The 24,407-nt window shown below is 32.4% G+C and overlaps 1 protein-coding gene across 1 annotated transcript in view; it reads right to left on the bottom strand.

The window, feature by feature from the left end:
* Positions 1–7,931, bottom strand: part of LOC110181950 (uncharacterized) — a 102,614-nt gene extending 94,683 nt beyond the window's left edge. Inside the window, exons 1-2 of the mRNA XM_020949889.2 lie at positions 7,104–7,931; positions 489–669 (exon numbers count right to left, since the gene is read on the bottom strand). The gene's annotated coding sequence lies outside the window, so the exon portion shown is untranslated. The remainder of the gene's footprint in view (positions 1–488; positions 670–7,103) is intronic.
* Between the last annotated feature and the right edge of the window lie 16,476 nt (positions 7,932–24,407).

Below are 24,407 nucleotides of genomic sequence, written 5' to 3'. Positions count from 1 at the left end.
CAAAGAGTGTGTGTGTGTGTGTGCAGCTGCCAATAGCGGTCGATGTTATTGTTGTTGTTGCTTGTGTTTTTTGGAAATTGCAGGCGGGGAAAAGCGGAAAACTGAAACTGAAGCCGTAGCTAAGGCTGAAGCTGAACAAAGAACAATACAACGAAATACGAAGAAAGTATCTTAAAGATACCAGCGCAGTGCACAAAAGCCAAACAAAAGCGGCGGAAGTAACGGGTGCGGATAAGGTAAAGTATCTACGAGTCGAAAGCGCAAAGTTTTGCGCTCACTTTTGACACAGTAGATGAGAGCCACCAGATACAAGAAGCCAAACACACACAGCCACACACACAATCCAAAAAGATACAGATACACGGATGAGTCAGGGACTTGAGGTTTGCTTTTCTTTCGGTGTTTGGGGGCTAACATTCAGTCCTCAGGGGGTTAAGGAGGCAAAAAGCCCCAGTTGACAACAACAACAGGTGGCTCTCTCCACTTACCTGTCTGTTTATGTTTTATGCTTTTCCAGGTTGTTGTTGCTCTTCGTTCAATTACTCCGACTTGCCGCTTGCTTGTATACCTTTTGTTTTTCCACCTGGTCCAGGAGTCCCGTAGCTGGACTTTATTATGCCCTGCATCCAACAGATGCGCACCAAAGTTGCCAAAGTTACCAAAGTTATGCTGCAAAAGAAGATCGCAGGCAAAGAGTTAAGAAAGGATGGACTTGAGCAAAGATTTTCCCAAATGTAAACAATAATAGCCAAGCAAATTGCTAAACAATATTGCATACATAAATTGAAGGGGGGATTGATATCTCTTCAGAGATTTTCCTTTACAAATTGAAATGAATTAAGACAAGTTGTGCAAAGGACTTTCTTAACATTTATTCTTGTTTTTTATTTCAATGAAATATTTTTTTTATACAGCTTGGAATTTATCTGATTTTGTAGTATGAAAAGAGTGCGTTTTGTGTAATTTATCTAATAATTTCCATGATTTTATTTTGGGATTTTACAGCATTCTTGCTTGTTATAATTTTAAATGAAATATATTTCTTATAAGGCCTACTTTTTAGCTTTAAAATTTTTCTTTTTTAGGTCTAAAACATATCTCTATAATTTATCGAATAATTTCCATTTTTTATGGACTTATGGCTTATGGTTATTCCCATATTTTGACAAGCCCATCTCATTTAGCATTATGATTCACTTGCTTATGAATATTTATCATATTCTTTTCATTTACAAAACTTTAACAAAAAAAAAATTAACACTTTTATGTGGACAATCCAGTTCAGCCGGAATTTAATTCCCATTCGAAACTAACAACTTTCTGAGTCATGGCCAAACCACAAGCTGAGATTTATAGATGACAGGAGGATATCTCTACTTTTCTTTTTTAAACCATATTTAAAGCCGTTTTCATTTAGTTTCTTTCCTCTGCCATTATCCCCTGGACCATGACCCCGGCTTTGGATGAACCTTTCTCTTGGTTCAACCGTTGCAAAACTTGCCTCAAGTTCAATTTTCTTTTGTTCTATAGAAAGAAAAAAAAGGGGGGTTAAAAAAGAGGCTAGTAAATAAAGTTGAATGAGGCAGCCGACAAGAAGAAGATCAAACTTTTGCTAGACTTGGCAGAATTTTGCAGTCATTGGAAAGAAAAATAAATTAAGCGCTAATAAAAAAAAAGGCTTTCTGAAATCTTTGATACCTAGGTTTTAGCTTAAATCTGGACTAGAGAAATATTTAATGAAGTGAAAGAATTATTTTCAAAGGTTAAAAAACCTATTTTTTATCAAATACATGTCTTTAAGACAAGTTAATTACAAAGTGTTTTATAACAGAAACTTCTTGAAAATGTTTTATATCTGTTATTAGTCTTATTAGTAATAATTAATAAATTATTTAGAAATATATATATATATTTAAGCCAAAACTCCCCTGCTTTACCCATTATCCCCATGAATCACAGGCTGAAAAAGTCGACTGAAAACGGCGTGAAATACTCAATCGAATTAAAATGCATTCGAGTAGCAATGACACTGACACGCCCCATCATTCCGCCCCCTTTTCCCAAGCAGAAAAAAATCAAGCAAAATACGCAAAAAAAAAAAAAAAAATATATATATATATATATATATATATATATATATATATATATATATATATATATATATATATTTGAGAAAAATAAGAAAAGAAGCTAAGAAAAAGATATAAAAAGCTACGAAAAACTGTGGCAAAAGTTATTGTAACTTTTGCCCGCTGGCAAGGCAAAGCCAATTGGTGGGGGATGAGGTTTTTCATTCGGTGGGGTTTTCCGGGGAGGGAGACATCCGTGAGGGTGGTGGAAACAGAAGAAGAAAAACTGCTACTGATATCAAGAAAAAAAGCTGAGGCGCCACGCGCCTACTTGCGACGCATTTCCTTCCACATTCCCGTTGAAAATCCTCAGCGTTTTTCTGGTGACCTCAATCTTTAGTTCAATGCGTGACTGAATGGGGATGAGGGGGTGGAATGAGGGGGCAGGGGGTCAAGAGAAGGCGAAATCTGGCCAACTGTGACTTCCCCTACAGCAGCAATAACAACAACGACAACTTTTTACTGTTTTACACAACCAAATGTAAAAGAAAAGAATATTAAAGAAACCGAAGGTCTCAATACCCTATAAGCATAAGTAACTTAAAAAACTGTATTATTTGTTAGCTATATACCCAAGATATATTATATATCTCTATAAGTTGTGATATTTTTTGAAATATTTATTTATTTATTTATCTAAAGTTAAGAATTAGTTCTAAACTAAGAGCTAACTTAGGGTTAAGAACTATAATAGCTCAGGTCTTTAGTTATTGTCAAGTCAATGCTTAATGTTATATATTTAGTAAGTGTATAAAAAAAACCATAGCAACCTTAAGACATATAAATTCCTTTAGTCCTGGGGACCTTGTGGCATGAGGACTTTCCTACAAAGATGCTTTTTAAATGATTAAACGCTCGCTCGCTCCAAATTACCGAATTTCTCTCAAGTCTTTTTGGCCAGGGACAAGTTTTTCGTTTTTTGTTCTTTGAGTTTTTTTCTGCTGTGTTTCTGTTTTTTTTTTAATATTTTTTCTTTTCTTTTTTTTTGCTGAGATTTCATATGGAATGACATTAACTTGGGCGAAATATCACGCAGCGCCAAGAGTGCCCTTCTCATTAACATTAACCATTTTTTTTTTGGTTTTTTGGGCTAATCGATTTGAGTTTTGATTTGATTTCAGCTCGATTTCTTTTGCATTTTAATATGAGCTTTATAAAATGATAGAACACAACGTTTAAGATAAAGATTGAATCCATTAACTTGAAATTGATATATTCATTTCAAGTTCTCAAGTACATTTAGAGTCTTGAAAGCTGTCGTAAGTCTGGGAAAACTTTCCCAAACAATCCATATAATATATATATTCACACGCAGTCAAGACATAAATTCTCTGAGGGGGATTTCCCAGCTTGTCGGCGACATATCAAAAATTAAAGAATTATTATTATTTTCTTTGAAAGATAATTGTGTCTGACATTTGCCTTTTTCCCAAAGTATTTCCATCGAGAAAACGTTGCAAAACTTGCTGACATGAAGTCATCAACATTGAAGTAATCGCCCCTCTGCATTTTTTTCCATTTTTCATTTTTTTCCAGGAGTGGAAATTGTTGGCCAGGTCAAGTGGTTGACCGTGAATGGGCAAAAAATAAAAAGTAGTAGGAAAATGTATATAAGAATGGAAAGGAAAACTGTGAACCACTGCGAGACAATTGTCATATGAGCAAGAGCATGACAAAAGTGTTTTTGTTTCGCCCCCCCCCCCCTCATTCTGTAATTTTTCTTCTTTTTTCTATTTTGAAAAGTTTGCCACACACACAAAACAATTTGTCGCTTGTCAGATGGAGTACAAAAAAAAAAATACAGAGAGGAGGTGGAGGTCTTGGTCACGGGGCGTTTAGTCAGAATTTTTTCAAACGTTTATCAGCTCAAAGCAATCAAAGTCAAGTTACCAGGGAACCCCTTTCCGTGTGACTCCCCCCTGCCTCCTCCCCTAAATCTTTTTCCACAAATTGAAAAATCATTTGGAAATTTAATATCCTCATTCTTTGTTTTTTTTTCTCCCTCAATTAAAAAGACAAACTGCCAGGGAAAACTACAAGAAAAGCTAGAGCAAGGTGCCTGTAGTCTGTGTAAACTTTTATTTATCGTTTAAAAGGCTGGGAAAAATGGTCAACGGTAACACAATATTTAAAGAAATTATAAATAAAAGCGGGTAATCATACACCAAAGGGAAAAAGATATTAATAACCTTATTAAATAACTGCAAAAGAACACCAAATTACTCATCAATTTCATTGAATAAAATCAATTTAAATAGAATTAGAAGCTAAAATTCTTTATCTCAAGTAGTAAGATATATTAAACTCTCTGAAAAATCAAATCAAAATAGGCACATTCTTAATTTCAATTTATATTTGAAGTCTCATAACGTTTTCATTTTAACTTTCTGTTTATTTTCATTTTTCGCATACGGCATTTTCAATAAAAGTTGAATAAATATAACCTTTAAGCGAAAGACAACACAGCAATAGGCAAACAAGAAGAAAAAAACACTACAAAATAATAAAGAAAACAAAATTAAAATAACAATAAACAAAAAGAGAAATGAAACCCAGTTTAAAGTCCAAAAAAAACTCTCAGAGATGCCTCAGCAAACTTAAAATTATATTTAATAATTACAAGATCTGTTGAAAACTTGGGTAATTATTTTAAGAAGCAACAAACTTCAAGTTCCAGAGTTCCCTGGAAACATTTATTTAGACTTGACTTTAATCTCTTGACTCTCACCTTTGAGTTTCCATTTATTATCTATCATCTCTGTGATATATCTTTACTCCCAGACTTCTTTTCGATTTCCTCTGTTTTTTTTTTTTGTGGCAACATTGTTCTCAGCGACATTTACTATCATCCATTCCAACTTCATTTGATTCTTTTATATAGTTTTCTTTCCCTTTGGTTTATTCCAAGTCTGTTCTTTTGTTTTTTATAGTCTGTCTTTTAGATTCACATAGTTCTTGAGGCCTGCTTTTCCTTTCTTAATTTCTTATTACAGTTAATGGCGTTGTTAACTAACTTTTTTGTGGCCTTACTTGATTTATTTGCGGATCTTACAAAATTTAATATGGATTATTTAAGCTGCTACCATGGGTTTCGTTCTTATTTTTATATTTTTGTAGAGATTGGTTACATTTTTAGTAGCCAAGAGCCAGAAATTTAATGTAACTTTTATATTTCTGCTTCAAAATTAGACAGTTATTTTTAAACCTATAATAAATGTAATAATAATATTATTTCTAATTTGTTCATTGCTTAAATTCAATTGTATAATCACTTTAATTACTCTTAACTATCTATGAACACTTTTGGTTTATTCTACTAATGTTTTTCTATTGTTTATTCTGCGGCTTATATTTTTTGTGATTTTTAATTCTTTGTTCAATTTATTTCCAAAGTCCTTTCTGTTATTTATTCTAAACTTTGCCATTTCCCTAACCATTTTCACTTGGGGCCATATTGATCTGCTGCTGCTGCTGCTGAATTAGACCGCAAAAATTGCAAAATTTTTATTTAGATTCCACTTAATTGGCATTCAAATTGCCTGTGGCTCATTAACCGCCCTGCCCCGCCACGCCCTCGTCCCCGTCCCCTGTCTCCCCTCTTTTGGATGCTGCTGGTCCCTGTCGACTCTTATGCAATGCAACACATTGCCAGGCACTTAACAATGTCAGTTTTCCGCCCCGATTTTCCCCCGATTTTTCCCTCTATTTTTCCGCTGCAGTCAGGCCATTTAAATGTCATGCACTTGGCGCGCTAGAAACTAAAAAAAAAACTCTAAAAACTAAAACCTAAAACCGACGAAACTACGGTTGTCCAAAGTTGCCAGAAATCGAATTTTTCTGTAACTGGAAATGGGGTTTTATAACTAGATGTAATTACATCATCTGTGGAGTAATTTTGCTATGGAATTTATACACATTCCATTCAACTTTGTGGGTTCTCAGTTTAAATAAAACATAACTCTTAAAACTAAGTACTTGTTTTTATCTCACAAGTGATCTTTGTGGCTCTAAAAATATTCTATAAATTATATATATAAAGAAACTCATACATTCATATGTTAAAATCGTATAATATCATATTATTTTCAAAATAAATATAGCTTAAGTTAAGCTGATATAAGTTTGCTTCGATTTCTTATAGTTTCCATGTAGTTTGAGACTATAACCTTTAAAGTTTAAACTTTAAACTATTTCTAAAGACTTTTAGCAATTCAAATAGTATTACACAACTCAGTTTTCAAGTAACACAATGTTTTATTACTTAAATTTCTGTAAAAGAACAACACTGCTTACTCAGTACTTATTTAAACTATTTTTTGTTATTAAAAAAATCATAATATGTGTTTTTATTATTAAATTTTTTAGAACTTTTCCCTATAATATTAAATTTTTGATATTTCTAATCCGTTTTTTAAAAAAGCGATCAATGTGGACCTTCTTTTGCTTGGTATGAAAATAAAGTTTATAAAGTGACTTTAAAATAATTTAAGATCATAATTCAATTGTTAAAAACCCAATTTCATGGAAAAGTTTAGAAAAATTGTCGCAAAAGGTGCGAGTGAGAGAGAAGAGGGGATGCTCAATTACAAAATAGGGTTTTGTCAGTGAAAGAAAAAAAATAAACCACAAAAGAGGGCAGCAATATTGTAATGAGAAATGCATAACAAAGAGATGGACCAAAGGAGAAAGAGCATCAGAGAGATAGAGAGATAGAGAGAGAGAGAGAGAGCGAGTGAAGAAAAGACTGATCCCAACACACACACACACACAGATGCAGAGACAGGTAGGCGAGATCTTGCTCGAGCGCTTGCTCTCTCTCTGTCACTCTTGTTGGCCGCCTGTCTGGCCATCTCCCTTGCGCAAAATGCAAGTGAATGGTGCAGCAGGGCAACAGCAAAACAAACTGAATATTCTCCTCGTCCGTTTCATTCCTTTTTACTTTACTTTACTTCACTTCACTTCACTTTTCCTTACCTTTCTTTCCTTGCTTTCTCGTTTTCTTGTATTTTTCGTGTTCGGCAGGAATTTTCGGTAAATTTTGCAACTTTTGTTTTGTTTCTTGAATTTCTCGTATTTCTCACTTTATTATTTATATTTTTTTCTTGGTTTTGGCACTGACTCTTAATTCTTGGCTTTGATTCTTCTAACTTCGCTTTTGCCTTGATTCTTGTGCACTGGCTCACTTAATATTTTTCTCAGCGAATTTTCTTCGTTTTGGTCACAGGAAAAAAAATAATGCAGCGATCGGGAGGTTTTTATTCCCGTAGAAAATGGTTTATCCTTTCAATCGTATCGGGAAAAAAAACAACAACAACGAAATAAACGAAACGGGAACAACAACAATAACAAGCGGGAAGGAGAGGCAACAACCAAAAAAAAACGCAAAACGTAGGAAAAACACAAGCCGAATTTGGGATGATGTTTAGCGAGCGATTCTCTATTTTATTTACTTCCTTCTCCTCCTTTCCTCTATTTTATTTTCATTACACCTTCTTATTTGTATTTATTTTTGTGTTGGATTTTTTTTTTGGGATAAGGCTGGCAATTGCAAGAAGTGCGGGAACCGGTTTTTTTTACAATTTCTCCTTTGGCCACACACACACGCTCACAAACGCGACCGTTGACGAAAAAATATCCGAATTTTTTCAATAAACACCGATTTTGATATATCGACTGTCCGTCCGACTTTATATCCGAGAGCACCGTTCGAAATAAATGTTTCTAAAACATCGATATTGTGTTTTACAATTATTTTTCTCTCCGACCGGCCGCACGACAACGAAAATTGTAAAATTTTTTTTCGAATGGCTCGCTTGCACTTGTATTTATAGGCTTCATTCACAGGCCGAGCCGAGCCGAAGGCTGCCGAGTGGGCTCAAACACGTTCGCTGCAAATGGAACATGTTTGAAAGGCGGCTTCTTGTGTTCGCAACTTCAACTTCAATGAACTCCACACAGCGAACAACAGCAAAGTGGAACTTGGAGCATCGAACATCGAACAGAGTTCGCTCTTACTGATCTGTGTTCAGTTAACAGTTTTCGGAATTTGTACGTTCTTGTGTTCTGTTAGTGCCATGCTATGAACATGCTTGCAATGTAAAACACATAACAGAGCTAATGTTAGCAACTAGTTCGGGCTTCAATTTACGTTTGAGTTCGAGTTGGAAGTTGTTTCGAACTGCAAAAACAAATATTAATATTTATATTACATTTTGGGTTTATTTTTAGGGGTTTCTAATAAATAGGTGTTGCATTTTTTAATTATTTTATATTTAGTGCAAGTTAAGGATTAAATTTTTTAATTTTAAGAAATATTTGAAGAATCCTAAAACTCTTAAAGGGGTGGTAAAAATTATAAAAGATTTTATTGATTTAAAAAATCGTATTCTGTATTATATTTAGAACTTCTTATGCGTTTCTTACTTGTTTCTATTATTTAAGCAATACCAGAAAAGATTAGGCCTTGTTTTAATACATATTTTCTTGATTTTGTGATTTTATAAACACGGTTTATATAAATTAAAATTATATACAAAATGTTCTATGTTGGAAATATCAAATTTTAATTGACAAATTAAATAAAAACACCGCAAAAAATCAATTATGCTTGACCAAAAGTCGGAAAATTCTGTGCTCTGGCATTCAGAGAGACTCGTATCGGGTTTTCTGCTTTTATTTTGGCTTCTTGGCAAGGAGTTGACGACGTCTTTGGACCGGTTCAACAGGATGCAGGAGAGGCCAGAGCCAGAAGTGCTACCAAAACAAAGCTAAATAAAAGCAAAGTTAAATAAAAGAAAAATAAAAGCTAAGCAAAAGCAAAATTGAAGCAAGGTAAAAGAAAAGCATAAGCAAATTGAAAAAAGGAGTTGTCTCCGCGAAGGAGTTGCTCTTTTTGGTTTCTTGTCTCTTCACCGTTTTGCAAAGAGCAAGGCAAAAAGCAAAAAGCAAGAAGTAAAAGCAAAAAGTAAAAACAAAAACAGAAGGCAAAAAGAAATATCAAAAAGCAAAAAAGCAAACCAACCTGACAACAATTTCAGGCAACTGCTCTTGCTTCGTAAATGTAACTAAAATGGCAAGCGGCGAGCGGCAACAATAATAAACCGGTTGAGGTTCGTGCGCCCAAGGAATGCACAAAAAAGTAAAAAATTTAACATCAACAACAAAAGCAACAACAACAAAAGCAACAACAACAAAAGCAGCAACAGAAACAGCAGCAAAATGCAATGCAGGAAAAAATAGCAAGAGGCGCACAAGGCATTGGACTGAAGAAGTACAGGAAGGCCTCCTTCAGGTCCTTAAAAATATGTTAATTACATTAAAGTTGCAAATAAAATGCTAAAAAATATTTATACAAAAATAATTAAAACGGAAAAAAAAGAAAACAAACTAAATTTATCATAAAATAACTAAAATAGATCATTTTTTCAAGCACAATGAATACAAATTTCTTGGCTTTACAAATTCACAAATAAAAATAAATACATCTAGTCTTTTTTAAATTAAAAAGATACATTAATATTTAAAAAGTATAAAAAACAGCTGTTTCCTCTGTTAGCCTTGCTTCACTGTACCCCTAAAAGCCTGGTCAGTTTGAAGTTGTTGTCAACCTTCCTCACCCCTCCCCTTAGTGGCAAAGCAAAAGAAAAAAAAGAAAAAACAAAAGCAAAACCAAAAGGAATGACATAAATCTGCGTGGCAAACAAAAGACTCAAGCAACGAACGTGCCACAAAAAGCGTGTTGCAACAAAGGCTGAAGCTGAAGCCTGCAACTGGATTACTGTTACACGAAAACACCACAAGAGCTAGAGGGAGATAGAGAAAGATTGAAAGGGGGAGAAAGAGAGCAGAGAGAGAGAGAGAGATAGCAACAGCTAGCGACATGGGGTCAAATGTTGCGGGTCCGCGAACTTTTGTAGGTGAATTGACTTCTGCTCGAGTCACCCCAAAAATGGTAAATGGGTGGGAAGCAATCAGCGGGAATGTCGAAAAAAAAGCAACATAAAAACAAAACAAAAATACAGAAAAAATAAGAAAAAGATAAAAGAAAACAAGGAGAAGAGATTACCGAATGTACAGCAAAATAATTGATAATAAAATAATCACAAAAAAATTTAATCAGGTTTAAATATTATTATTTAATGCACCTATATTTTATATATATAATATTTAAATTATTGATAGTTGGTGCAGTAACTTCAAAGTATTTAACTTATAAACGTCATGGTATTAAATAAATCAAATCAATTAAAATTAAATAAAATTATGTAGTATAATAAGACTAATATACGTATTAGGTATAAGTATTAAATATATGTATCAAGTTAAGCTAACTAAATAGATTAAATAATGTATTTAAAGTACAAATTAATAGAATTTCATTTAGGTAAAGTTTTAAAGGAAATATATATTCTTATCTCTTATTTAAAAAATGTATTGTCAGTATTTTATGTGACTTTAATATTCTTTTTTATAAAGAGACTGTTTAGCTTAACAATAATCATTGTTTAAGTAGTATCATCATATCATCAACAAACCCTATTAAATGTATATTAAAGTTAATTTACCTTTAGTTGAACTAAATAAGGTACCTAATGACACTATAATTTGCATAATTTAAGGTCATTTATAGCATACTATTTTTAATGAAGAATAATAATTAAAGCAACATTAAAAAATGTATACATATTAAAGCCCTGTGACAAAATCAAGTTAAATTATCTAACTTTCGTAAGGTAACTCCTTAAATATTAATATTTATTATTTCATTTTTATATCTTACACAAATTGACCAATTAATAAGTATTTTGAAACCTTTGCAATTATTAAAAAATATAATTTTGACAAGGAAAATGTAGCCAAGCCTTATTAAAAACCAAAAAATGGCAACAAGTGACCATTTAAGCCCCCATTTGTTGGCCGAACTCTGAACTTTATTGTCTCTGCCGGTCGCCAGTTGGTATTTTTGTATCACCCGAAACTCATTTATTGCTGCGGTTTTCGTTTTTTTTTTTTAATTTTGTTGTTGTTTTCCTATTGACTGTGGAGGTTCTTTTCTTTTTTTTCATTTTCTTTTTCTTTTGGCCACTTAGAAGCCGCCAAACAAAACACTCGGCATTTCGGGGCAAATTTGCTGCGCAGCACAACAAAAAAATATGACCCAAAACGCGGGAGACAAGCAGCGGCAGCAACAAAAACAACAAATACACAAAAATAAACAAAATGAAAAAATGAAAAAACCGCAAAATAAATAAGACGAAAATTATGCAAAGCGCAGACAAATGCGCAAATTTGAAAAATGCCACAGCAACAACAATGGCCAGCAGCTGCTGCTGCGCTTCGAGCACGCCCCCCCCCAGCCCCTTTAAAACAAAAAACTTAAAAAATATTTTAAAAAAGTAGTGCGGGCGCTAAGTCGGGAAATTTTCTGTACTGAATTAGCAATACTCTAATTAAGAAAGTTACGTTTGAACTAATTTCTATCTTAGATAGAAACTGGGAAAATCTAAAATTCTAAAATTAAAACTAATCGGCTATCAATTGCATTTTCTCTATAGTTAAAGCTCTTGTTTTCTTCGGAATGACCTTACATATTTATGAGTCCGACGTGTAAATATGTGTTTTGCCCATTCCAAAAAATTAAATAAATAAAAGGTATGAGCAGTAAGTAACTATAAGCAGTATGCAACTATGATTAGTAAGTATTTATCAACATTAAGTATCTATGATCAGTAAGTTACTATAATCAATAAATAATTATGATCAGTAATCAACTATGATCAGTAAGTATCTAAGACCACTAAGTATCTATGACCAGTAAGTAAGTATGATCAGTAAGTATCAATGAACATTAAGTAATTATAAACATTAAGTATCAATGAACAGTAAGTAACTATGATTAGTAAGTATCAATGAACATTAAGTATCTATGACCAGTAAGTAACAGTAAGTATCTATGACCAGTAAGTAACTCTGTACAGCAAGTATCTATGACCATTAAGTAACTATGACCAATAAGTATCAATAAACATTAAGTAACTATGATCAGTAAGTAACTATGATAAGTAAGTATCAATAAACAGCAAGTAACTTTGACCAGGAAGTATCTATGATCAGTAAGTAACTATGATCAGTTAGTATGCATGATCAGTATCTAACTTTGAACACTAATAAACAATGACTTGCAACTTTTGTAACACAACACATATCTGAGACTTGGTGGGTAGAAGTCACTTCGTTCCGGGGATGTTAGAACCAGTTGGGAATCATATGCCCAGATGTGCGAGATACATTTTGGAACAAATTTAAGGGCAAGCTATTTGAATGAAACTATTGAACTTTTCTTCTATATAATTTTACTAGTATATAAGTGGGATCATTGCGAATCGGTGGACTATATATATACATATATATAGCTGCCGTAGGAACTATCGGAAAATTTTAAGAAAAAATATAACACCTTTTCCAGTTTTCAGCAGATTTTCATCAAATTTAATTTTTAGCTATTATATATTAATTTAAAATTTTGTGTACAATTGAATAAAAATCGGACTACTATATCATATAGCTTTGTGCCGAAGTTAGCTTCTTTTTTTTGTTTATATATTAATGTTGAATATTTTAATTCATTATAAACCTTATGGTTCCTTAACCCTATGTGACTAGTAGCATAAATTAAAGTTTTATATGCACTTCTACCATTAGTAAAAATAATTCTTCAATACTTAACAAAAAATACAAGATTTATATATTTTATGAACCAAAATAACCTATATAATTATTAAAACCTCTAAAAAGAAAGAGCATACAAAAATCCCCACAACTATAAATTTAAAGTTTCCTGGTCGACTTTGCCGGCGCTTGACTTTGCTAATGGGCCTCATTCGCCGCTCAACTTGGCTATATGCTATATTTCTTTTTCAGTTTTCTGTTTCGGTTGGGTTTCATTTCGGTTTTGGTTTTTAGTTTTTTTTTTTTTAGGTTCGTTTTGGGCTCAATAACTTGGCCAGAATGGGCGGGGGCGGGCCGAGAAAAAAGGGCGTTGCTGTGCCGCCGCAGCCTATGAGTGTGTGAGAGTGTGTGTGTTGTTGTTGAACAAATATTACTCATGGCTCTTGGCCCAAACGATCATGTTGAACAGCATAGCTAACACCCAAGAACAACGTGACGAACAACAACGATCGAGCGAGCCCCAAAAGTTGATTTCAAGTTGTTGCTTAAAAAGAGACCCCGGCCAAGTCGCTGACTGATTGTCATGGCACGATAATGAAATAACATTTCTCAATACTCTCACTGAAGGTATCTGTATATTTTTAGGAATCATCAGGAGAGGGTATAAGAATTTTAAGAGATTTTTAAGGTATAAATATCATTTATACGAATTTATTCTAATAATCATTACTCTTACAAGATTAAGCCTTATTTTTGTATATTCTGTACAGAATATAAAATGGATTATGTGAATAAGTTAAGGCACAATAATGAAATAATATTTTTACTACTTTCACTAAATGTATTTACATTTTTTTGGGAATTATCAGGAAAGCTTATATGAATTTTAAGTGATTTTAAAAGCTATTTATATTATTTATTCAAAATTATTCCATTATGTATTTATCCTACAAGTATGAGCCTTATTTTCGTATGCTCTGTACCGATTATGGTATGGAATATGTGACTTTATGTGGCATAGTTTCTCTGAACAGAAGCGAACGTGCAGCCACGCAGGGGCATTCCTCATCTTGGGTTTGGTTTAGCTTTTGTTTTTATTCTTTTTTAACTTTTTATTTTTGTCAAATGACTGCAAGTTTTGTTGGATATTTTTGGGGTCTCTCTCCTCTTTAGAATGCAGGTTGCGCAGACGCAAAAGAAGCAAGCTTATGTGGTATCATAATCATATTATTTATGATTGTATTTGTATTTTGTGACCCAACGGATACATGACTTCAATGGCAATGTGGCAACGTAATTGCCGTTTTGTGGTTTTTTGCCCCCTCCTTTTCAAGGTGCACAGTGGATGGAAAATTGTATTATTTAAAGCAGAAAAAAGTCACAGGAAAAACTATATTTTGGGGTAAGCTTGATGAGCTTAAAAATATCCATTTAAAAGGGAATTTATTACGGGAATTGGTACACAAAAAGTTAAAGAAACTCTTGAAAAGTATTAGAATTTATTTAACAAATTATATATATTTTTCTTAAAATATATATATATTTTTAAATGAACCCACTGTTTGTTGTCTTGCACTTAGTTATTCTTTTTGTTTCTGCTCATTTTGCCAGGCATCTTTTGTGTGCCACTCACTTCACTTTAGCTCACTCCACATTCACAGTCATAGTCACAGTCACACTCACATATTCACAATCACACTCACATATTCACACTCACATATTCACAGTCACTCACATCCATTTCAACTTAAACTTCAAATGGACTGGCGACTGGCCACAAAAGAGCCATGGATCGATGGATGACTGCAGCTCCCAGCACCATGGAGGAGCATGTGTTTTTGCCATTTTCAAGGGCACTTGGTGTCGCTCTTAAAGGGTATTCCGAGGGTCGGGGTATAGTTAAAACCGGAGGTGCGGGAATGGGGAATGATTGAAGCTGTCCAACCCGTTGAAACGCTTATCGATCGGCACTGGACTGAGGGACTCGTACTCTGTATTTCGATTCCAGAGCCTATGAATCATTTGTCAATTGTTCCAAACGAAATGCAAATTGCTTTGGGCCTGCCAGTGGAGTGTGAATCATATATATATGTATATATATATGGACTATAACACTTGGGTACCTCGAAGGCATTTATTTATATCCATTAAGAAATTTACACTGAATTGGTAATACAACAAATTATTCACTTTGAGTCAAGCCTTGGGGCATTAAGTGAATATAAATTGTAACACATTAGTACACTATATTTTAATATACAAATTAAATATACATATATACAATATATTTTCAATACTTTTATTTGTCTTGAGAAATATATTTTAATATACAAATTATATATACATATATACAATATATTTTCAATGCATTTATTTGTCTTGAGAAATATTTAAAGGCAACCTTTAAGCGATATGGTTAGTTATTGGGAAATTATGAGAAAAATGCAGCTAGAGAATAATGCCAAGAAAATGCAGTCATGCAAATATGCGTGGCGATAACGGAGCCTTGACTTCAACACCAGGTTGAGAGGGCTCCACCTCGCCATGCACTGTAAGAAAATGGGTACTAAATTGGATCAAGTTAAAGGCTTAGACAGGAATACGATAAAAATCAAGTCTTAAATAGGGTTTGGAGATAAATTAGCTTATTGATAAATTGATACGTGAAATTGTATACTTTATTAATATTTATACATTTTTTTTGCACATTTTTATAATATTTGTGTGTATATATATATATGATTTGTATATTATGTATTAGTTTTCAGACAAGAAATCTCATGAGATTTAATTTTGCTGACTTAATTAAACTCAAAATGTATCTGAATTTTTTTATAAGAATAAGAATTGAGAATTTTTAAAATAGATTTGCGTAAAATCCATTGAAAGCAGGTCCTTCCTTTGCAGGGTATTATTATTCTATTCAAAAGCTTGAAACACTGTGATGGAACCATTTCCGACCCTATAAATCATATATATTCTTGATCAGCATCAACAGCTGAATCGATCTAGCTAACTTAGGATGAATAAAAAATATTATAATTTTTTCCGAAATTTTTTAAGGGGTTTTTAAAATTGAAAAAAAAAATCAAGAAAAAATTAATTTTCTTTACATTTTAAATTGAGTATGCAGATTTATTAAGCTGCAAAAAACTAACATAGGAAAAGTTTCCGAATTCAAATAAATGCTTTTTTGACTTAGTTATAAGTTTTTTAAGTTTAAATTTTGGAAAAAATCTTCATATAAAAATACAAGTAAATATTTATTCAAAGAAAGTGAATCTTTTGAGCTTAGTTGTAATATATTTCCGATTAGATCCTATAATTCAATTGCAATATTATGTATTTACAGTTTATTTATAGTAATATTTACAGTACTATTTATGTTATTATTTATATAAATTTTTTTCTTTATTTACCATATCATTTATATATAATATTTTTCCAAGTGCCTTTGGCAGAACTTTTCTTTTGTGGTTCGACTCGCTCTCTTGGCCACAATTCATTTCATTTCCATGGAGCCCAAGTCTGGGCCTGGTCAACACACTGAAGGCCACTACTGAGTAATGCACCGCGATAATTCCGATTCCAATTCCAAATCCAAACTCCGACTTTGATTCCCAAGTCGGAGTCGCCATCCCAAGTCCAAGACCAAGCTCCAAGCTCCAAAACTGATGGCATCACGCTGTTCACAGCGAGCAACACCAACAAACGGCTCAGTTGTCTACAAAACATTTTTTGGATGCAAAGTATTTGTTGAGGTTGAGGCTGGGGTTTGGGGTTTGGGGTTTGGGGATATGGAACTTGGATCTATGCATATTGGCCACTCGGCTTGTGGCCTTAACCGGGCACAGTGGGCCGCCTAACAAATTAAAAAGACATTCCCAAAAAAAAAAACTGAAAGAGAAAGAGAATTTTAATAGCCGCTGAAATAACATCAAAATACCCACTAAAAACACGCACAAATTGAAAATTTAATTAGGTTGATAAAATGAACACAAAAAACTGATGACAAAATTTCAAATTTTAACAAAATAAGCCCACTTAAATTCGGATTAAATGTGGCTCCAAAAATGGTGTTCAACAAGGCCAACAAGGGAGGAGGTTTTATTACTTTTAATTTAGTTTTTTTCTGCTATTTTAGATTGAATTTTAGCATTTTAAAGTTAAATACAAATTTAAATGTATTTAACTTAATGAACTTAATTATCCAGTTTTAATAAAATCAATATGGATAGTTTCTTTCTTTAATAAACAATCCATTAAATTCCGAATGGAGTACTTTTTCTTTTAAAGATATATTTCGACGCTTAAATGTCACCCTTAAATCATTTATACAAATCAGAAATTTACTTGAACTTTTGCTAAACACCTTTCGAGGTTCTAGGTTCAGGTTCTAGGTTGTCCTCTAAAAACCACTGTGAATCCCCTTCAATCTCCTCTCCGCAATTCCATAGGTCGTGTAATGCGATTCAATCAATCCGGTCATCGCATTTTCACATCGAGTTCTGAGTTCTGAGTTCTCTGTCTTGGCCATTCTCCGATGAGGTTTTGCTTGGATTTTTCAGTTGGGAGATCCGGAGATTGGTATCGTGGCTGCTGTGATCTTGGCCTCGTTGCTTGGCTAACACAACTCCTGTCACCACAGAATCAAGCCCTATTACTAAACTTACACCTATACCCTTTATATTTGGTAACAAATAAAATAAATGTATTTAGAGGGACTTGCAATAAAATATATAAATAAATAAATATACACAAATATGTATATTAAGGAATAGATAATTTATACAGTAAAATATAATGTATATATATGTGTATAGTAAATATATAACATTTACTACAATACATTAAAAATACACATTTAAATTTGACATATACCTAAATTTTCGTATTAAAATGAATTGAAGAATTAGCTTTACATTACTTGAATTTAAACAAGCAATTATTTTATAATAAATATAACTTATACTATTAGTATTGTATGAATACTTGTTTTTAGTATAAATATTAATACATTTCATTATAATTTGTAAGGCAAATTTTTCTTTTGCTTCAAAATCTTGAAATCAGTTTTATTTCCCATTAAAATACACCTCTTTTCGCAGTATAAAATTCCCTAAACTCAACCTCTTAAAAGAAAATAAATATATGCAAGCCTTAAACGGAATAATTATTTGCTTCCCGCAAGAACTATTTATTATTTTCATACGTATAAATAACAAAATAAACACTCGGAATAAACTGCTGATTTATTCAATGCAAATATTCACTTAGCTCAACTCTCACTTCTGGTTTTTCACCTGTATGCCATTCACTTGTCACGCCCACAAATCCAACCATATGATTATCAGCTAAATCGTATAATTTACTCCAACTCCTGAGATGGTGGGAAAAACGGCGGGGTTTTAGGGGGTGATTTTCAGCTCTTGTTTCTTTTTGTTGTTGTTGCGGCTCGTCAAGTGATCCAAAAATTGGCTTTCCGATTTGGTTTAGTGAATGGAACTAAATGGAAACAGAAACATTAAAAAAACGAGACTGAAAATTAACTTTGGAAAGCCGAAGTTTATATACCCTTGAAGTTTTCTATTGAATTATAGGATAGAATGGGATATCGATTATAACTAAGCTTAAAATATTGGCATTCTTTGAATTGATATTTATTGATATTTTTATATGACTATTTCTTTGATAAATCGAATTTAAAAAATCGCATAACTCAGCCAAAAAAGCTTTAATTTTAAATCGGAAAGCTGTTCTAACTTAGTTTTTATTAGGTTAATAAATCTGCATACTTTATTTAACATTTTTAAAAATTTAAATTTTTGACAATTTTTTTTTGATAATTTTAGCGATGAAGCACCTTAAAAAAATTGAAAAATATTTCAATTTTTTTTTTTCTGTCAAAATAATGCTAAATCGACTCGGCTGTTGATGCTGATCAAGAATATATATGATTTATAGGGTCGGAAATGACTCCATTACTGAATTTAAAGCTTTTAACTAAAATTATAATACCCTCTAAGTGTATAAAAAAATATACCAAACATAAAATAATAAATAAATTGACTCGACTTTGTGATACCTGATGGCCAATACTTTGTGGGTTAAATTATTAATTGAAGTTTAATTTAATATCTAGGAATAACCAAAAATATATATACAACTAAAAAAACTATTTTTATTTACTAAATTATTTATTTGTTTATAAATTTGTTATTTGAATTGCTCAAACTTAGCTTTTTGTACGGTGGGTATTTTTTTTGTTTAGAAATACAAATTTTAAGTTCAAATATAAAGATACATAAGTCGGTGTTAATATTAAATATTGAATATTTTCATATCTATGCATCATAAAATTAAATTTAAATTTAAGTGAGGTAAATAAAGTATTTAAACAATATAAAAGATGCAGAGGCAGAAATCTAAGAAAATATATAAGCAAAGTCTTTAGTCAGCATTTTATTTGTATTATATTTATATCTTTTAAAGTTTAAATAAGTTTTACATAAAATACTAATTAATAAATTAAGATTTGTCTATATTATTCTCAATTTTTCCCCCATTTTTGGGTTTTTACAATGGATTTTGCCACAGCATTCGCAAATGCGCTTCGACCACGAGTATAAATCAAAGGCAAACAATTAAACATTCTTCTCTCGATTCCCAGACAATATGTGCCACTGCCACAGCCGCGGCGCAGCACTCACACTCACACCCCCGCCCACCTCCTTAACCCCTCTCAAACCATTAACCCTTGATTATGTCTTGGCTTAATTGCTGTAAATGTGCGGCTGCAGTTCGAGTTGCAGTTGCAATTGCTTGCCCATAGTTGGGTGTTGCACTTGGACACACTCTCACACACACTTAAAGCACACACCAAGCACTTGTGCACTGCAAAAATAATAAATATTTCTAGGCAATGAAAATTATTAAAATGTGATATATATATTTTAACATTTGTATACATTTGTATTGGTGTTGAAATTAATATTAATTTTATTATGTAGGATATGAAATTCATAAAAAGAGACCTTTTACTAAGATAAAAAACTTTTATTTATATAAAATCAGAACATTTTCATTAAATTTGGTACCAAAAACATAACAAATACAACAAACAAAATTATTTGTTGCTATATTTCTCTATGAAAACTTCTCTGACAAATATTCAAAGAAAATGGCATACAGTTATTTTTTTTTTCACAGTGTAAACTGTGGGTTTGTGTCGCAGTCTGAAGTTGTCTAAAATTTGACAGTTGTATGAGATTTATGACGCCGCGCACTCGATCATATTTGACTTAATTGACAGCGGCAGCCACGACAAACTGCCATCGGCATCTGTCAGACCTCGCAGCAGCCTTTGTTGAAAAGAGATAGACAGATGGTGAGATAGAGAGCGAGATGGATATAGAGGGAGAAAATGAGGGAAAATAGAGGAAAAGCGAAGGCGTCTATCGTTGCTCTAATTTTAGTATGTCTTTCTTAATTGTAACCCAAAAAACACACAAAAAATAGGTGTAAAGTACCCCACCTTTCTATTCTTCATCTGCTTTTCCATACCCTGGATATTCTTTAAATTTGATGGGTATTTTGGTTGTGAGAAAGTACAGAAATTAGGCAAGTTCTTTTATTTGTTAAATTAATGGGTAATCAAAGGTTGTGAGTTACTTATAAATATTTATTAAATTCATTTATTTATTTATTTATTTTTTTTTTTATTAAAGCACTTAATGAATACTCTTGCAATATTTTTTATTTGGTATTTATTTTGCATTTATTTTTTTAACATTTATTTATTTTATCTAATTATTTACATTTCATGTAATGTATATATTTATTTTGGTATTAATTTAATTTAAATTAACGTAATACATGATATCCCAAAAGTCGTCACCTGACAACTGTGATTGTTCGCTCATCAAAGAAATCAATTACAATGAAATCAGATTTTTCTTTTTACGTTATTTTTCTTTTGGTTCGTGTTGCTCTCGCTTATCTTTTTGGGTCTTCTTGTGCCCCATCCCCATATCCCCTGCCCCAGAACCTGAAATAGGAGGAAACTCCTCCGAATCGGGGGCTCCAGGGTTACTGCACTTTGCCTAAGTGCGTCCGACGAGCAATAAAAATAATAAGAAGAATCGGGGGACGAGACCCAAAGGAGTGCGAGATTCGTCGCTTGGTAATGTGGGTAAGGGTAGAGGGGGAGTAACGCCGACTATGTCCACACACTGCCATTCCAAAGCCCCACCCCCTCTTTAGCCCCCCCAAAATACCATTCGTTGTCCACCATAAATTGGACACATTGTTGATAAAGCGCAACTTTATACGCTTTATATGGAAGCTCTGTGTGTGGTTTTATGTTCATCTGTATGCGTGTGCAGTGAGAGAAAAGTTGTGTTAGATTAACAAATATTTATTTAGCTGTAAAAGGTTTTTTTATACCCTTGTAAGGGTATTATATTTATAGTCCGAAGCTTCTTAGGCAGTGAAGGAATCATTTGCGACCCTATAAATCATATATATTCTTGATCAGCATCAACAGCCGAGTCGTTCTAGACATCTCCGACTGAAAAATAAAATTTTGAAATTTTTTCTAAATTTTTAAGGGGTTACATCGTTAAATTTGTAACAAAAAAATCGATAAAAATTATAATTTTTTAAATTTTAAATGGAGTATGCAGATTTATTAGCCTTTTAAAAATTAACATAGGAAAGGTTTCCGAATTAAAATTAATGATTTTTTGGCTGAGTTATGAGTTTTTTAAACGTTGATTTGTTTCTAAAATTTGTCATATAAAAATTTGTTATTTATTGGTTCGCAAAATCTATTTTATTTAGATATTTTTCGCTATGATGAGAGATTTTTTTTTTTTAAGATTTTCCTCTATTTTTAACTGTGTGTCTGAGCCAGACAACGATGCCACATCATCAGCTTTGTCATCATTCTGACCATCAGCATCATTACCTTCATCATCAGGTCAGACTTTGAGCATTATTTCCAGTGTCATTATCATCAACATCATCATAGTCTCATAGTCTCATAGTCATCATATCATCATCATCTTCATAGTCATCATCAGCATTGTCATCATCATCTTCATTCTCATCATCATCATCATCATGAAGCATCATTGGTGCAACTCTCCACCGTCAATGGCTTTTTCATCATTCAACATTGTTATCAGCGTTGGCGGCTATAACAACACCAAAGACAACAACACACCAAACCCCTCCATTGCCCTCTAACCCCTCTCTCAGCACCCTTTTAACTGGGCTATGAAATTACGCTGGAAAAATAGCGAAATAAAAACCAAAAAAAAAAAAAAAAACAAGGAAAAAAGAACCTAGAAAAGGCAAGGAGTGGCGAAATAAATGCTGATAATGTTGAATGTGCCGCATAAATGGCGCTCAAATGACACACACATAGAGACACACAGAGATATAGCCAAGACTTTAGCCGCACTTAGATCCAGATACTGGCCAAAAAGGCTTCAAGTTGACTTTTAATGAACTGCAGGCAAAAAATATATAAAATAAAAAAATATAATATGCTGACATAAGGAAAAGATGAGCTTGAACTGCTTAGGAACTTTACCTTTTTTGTGGGTTCTTTATAGATAGTTTTTAGTTAATTGTATTTTTAATATAGGCCAGTTTAAATTCTTAAAAAAAAGAGTTTATCTATAAATAAAAAAAACATTAAAGGATATATATAGAAAGCTTTGAGTAAATTAAATGATTTATTCTAAACAAGATTAAAGTACCTAAATTACAGATTTTTCTATAAAGAAATTAATGTTAAAAGAGACTCCATATATTTCCCTTTAATATAATAATGAACTCATATCATTCAGCCTAAATTACTCCATAAAACAATAAATAACACTTCAAAATCATAATAATGCATAAAAAATAATACAAAATCATTAAGAAACATAAAAAATCATAAAGTATCATAAAGCTTTACAAAAAAAAATCATAAAAACACACTAACAAAAATCCCACTTAAATAAAATACAATGAAAATTATGAGCAATATGTTTCATTTCAGAAATCGTTCAATTTTTAATGGTTCTTTGTTTTGTTTTCTCAATTTTTGTTGTGCTGCTGCGTGATTTGGCTTAATAAATGTTTATTTGCATATTCTTCTGGCATTAAGCCCTTTATTTTTTGGCATTTATTTAATTGGTATATTTGTCACTCGCACGGACAGAGAGACAGACAGATGAACGCTGAATACAAATTGTTATGGCCGAATTTTTTATTAATATTTACATAAATCCATTTCTGCTCAGTTTTCGTTTATTTTGGGTTGCCCACAATTTTTTTTGGGTCGCCACTTGGTTGGTTGCTTTTATTTATTTATTTTTTATTGTTATTATTTATTTTTTTGGGTATTTATTTGTTTCTGTTTGGTTTTTGTATTTTTTGTGTGCAATTCGCTTCCTTCTGTTTCTGTCTGCAGGCGTTTTGTCGGTTGATAGATTGCAGCTGGTCGAGGATATCTGGTTGCCCCAACACAGTTTGAATACCTCATGAAACATCTAGAGAGTATGCCCGATATGTAGAAAGGTGGGAAATATTTTGTAAATTTTATACATTTTATTAAAAAAGTTTTAAAAGTTCGCTAGTTATTGTCAAGTCTGAACTCTGCAACAGGTCCCAATATGTTGAATTTCGATTAGGGATGTAAAAAAAGAGACAAATTTGTATATGATACATAGAAAAATATATACCTCACAATATTATACAGAAAATATATTAAACTGGAATATATCGCTTACTTTTGTAAAATGCCAAATACATGATTATGTTATTATTTATGTATATGGTATTTAGAATAATATAGCGATCAATACAATATTAAAAAAATATATTTAACTGTGATATAATGATTTATTTAAGTATAAAACAAATTACAATACATTTGATATACTTTATTATATTATATACTTTGTATATATATTAAATATTGCATTTATTTAAATGTATTTTAAAATGTTATTTATTTCTTTGAATTAAATCTGGCTCCCGTTAAGCTTAAATTAAAAGTTTGTCGGAAGAAGATATATTTAATTACTTCTACTAAAATGTACTTCACCACACACCCACACACAGTGTTAACCAATTCGAGTCATTTCCGTTTCCTGTCCAAAATAAAAACGCGCTCTGCTTCTTGCCCTCGCACTCGGTTTTTTATGCGTTTCTGCCAATTTTTCATCCATGTGTGTGAGTCGGTCTGGCAGAGAGTGTGTATAGTGTGTGTGTGTGTGTTGTGTGTACTGTGTTGTGCTGAGAAAATTGCCCAGGCTAATGGCTATTAAGGCAGACGGCAAAACTGCAAACTGCAAAACTCGAATTGGGCCCAAAGTCCCTCGCCTTTTCCTGAAATGCGTTACCAAATTGCATTTGTCGCTCGTTGAGTTCTTGTTCCATTTACAGTTTACAATTTTTGTTGGTTCCGTTTGTCTCGTTTTCCTTTTTTTTTCTTAGCTAATTTATTATTGAGGAGAGTAAACTCCTTTTTGGTATTTCTGACTCTTTCTTTCCGCCCATCTGTCAGGCGAGCTGTCAAATTATTAAGCGTTGCCGGACATGTGAAAGAGA

This window comes from Drosophila serrata, unplaced genomic scaffold (genome assembly GCF_035046125.1).
Source record: "Drosophila serrata isolate PLE 108 unplaced genomic scaffold, ASM3504612v1 contig_276, whole genome shotgun sequence".
In the NCBI taxonomy this organism is placed as follows: domain Eukaryota; kingdom Metazoa; phylum Arthropoda; class Insecta; order Diptera; family Drosophilidae; genus Drosophila; species Drosophila serrata.
Note: the sequence above shows the minus strand (reverse complement) of the source record. Positions and strands in the feature narration are given on the sequence as shown.